Source organism: Pteropus alecto, unplaced genomic scaffold (genome assembly GCF_000325575.1).
Source record: "Pteropus alecto unplaced genomic scaffold, ASM32557v1 scaffold43, whole genome shotgun sequence".
NCBI lineage: Eukaryota > Metazoa > Chordata > Mammalia > Chiroptera > Pteropodidae > Pteropus > Pteropus alecto.
Genome location: NW_006435764.1, coordinates 4,290,766 through 4,292,110, shown reverse-complemented (window position 1 = coordinate 4,292,110; position 1,345 = coordinate 4,290,766). Strand labels below are relative to the sequence as shown.

Sequence of the window (1,345 nt, the reverse complement as noted above, 5' to 3'; positions counted from 1 at the left end):
TTTTTTTTTTTTTTTTTTCTGACGTGTAAAGCTGTAACCACAAATTGTAGCGGCCCTCCCCGGGGTGGGGGGAGGAGGGGGGAGGAGGGAAGGGAGGGCGTCTGGGGCTCCTCTCCCTCCCACAGCACCGAGGGGGGGTGAGGTGAGGCGAGGCTGTGGCGGTACCACCCTGGGCCTCCTGGGGGAGGGGGCGGGGAGGGCATCAGTCCGTCTGCAAACACCCAGAACTCGCGAGGGAGCCGCCCGTCCCTTTCTCTCGCCTTCGGTGTCGGCCTGGAGCGCTGCCCGCTGCCCGGCGCGGGTCTCGCTCTCACCATACCTCCGTCTCCTCATCGCTAACCTTCCCCCCCACACACACACCCAGTAAATGCAATGACACATTCTCCCAAATGCCAGCGAGCTGGCCTCCAAGCAAGTGATGGTGTTTTTCCTGCTGTCCTTTGTCTGGGCTGACCGCCCCCCTTGCCTATTGTCCCGCCGCCTGTCCCATTTCCAAAAGCTGGGGCTGAGTGAGGCGCCAGGCCGGGGCAGGTGACTAACCGGCTCACAATGCCCCCTGCGGGGGAGGAAGAGGCCACCACAGGCCCACTGCCCGGCCGGGAGGAAAGAAGAGGGCTCTTGGCCGAGGGCTTTTCCCTCAAGTTCACAAGGTTCTTCATTCTTCCCAGGGGCTAGGAGTGTGCGCCGGGCTGGGGACTGGTAATTCATTAATCAGCAGAGGCACCCGGGCCAGTTTCAACTCCAGGGCTTCACCCGTGACTCAGCGGGAAGGCTCCGACTCAAGGCGATGGACAGACCCGTTGGCGAAATGCTTCCCCACTAGGACATTTGGCTTCGCCTGCCTCTGGGGTTTGGGCTGTTGGTTTTTTCCGGAGGTGGGGTAGGTAGGGCTGGTTTGGCTGCGGAGTGTTCTCCCTGCTCCCTTCCCTCAGGCCTGGGCTGGGACTTGCTGGGGGCAGGAGGATACCCAGGGGACCCATAAGCCTACACCTTCCAGGGTCCCCCTTCCTCCACAGAGGGTTGCCAGGGAGAATGCTGAGGAAACAGCTCTCATCTGGGGTCGTGCAGAAAGCCTCAGACCACTTGGAGACGTTTCTTGGGGGACAGTCATTCGCTCGTCAAGGCTCGAGTGCTCTAGAACCAAACCAGCAATAAAGCCATTTGGTAATTAGCTGCTTTTGTTGCTGTTTATTTGTTGCTTCAAAGGGGAGAGGCAGTGCTGGGCCAGACCTGGAAGGTGACTCCTCTGTCTGGGACAGCGTCAGACCCCTCAGAGCCGGTGCCCGGCACCCCTGCTCTGGTGCCCCAGAGGAAGGTGGCCGCCCGGCCAGCCCTGCCACAGCCC

At 61.3% G+C, this 1,345-nt stretch overlaps 1 long non-coding RNA gene across 10 annotated transcripts in view; it reads left to right on the top strand.

Moving 5' to 3' along the window:
- LOC107195614 overlaps window positions 1-1,345 on the top strand; it is a 44,785-nt gene that overhangs the window by 34,007 nt on the left and 9,433 nt on the right. For 9 of the 10 annotated variants that reach the window (XR_003046074.1, XR_003046075.1, XR_003046081.1 and 6 more), the window contains exon 1: window positions 30-1,164. The exons of the other annotated variant lie outside the window; for it this stretch is intronic. This is a non-coding gene — a long non-coding RNA (uncharacterized LOC107195614). Of the gene's footprint in view, window positions 1-29; window positions 1,165-1,345 lie in introns of those variants that run through there. 10 annotated transcript variants of the gene reach the window in all.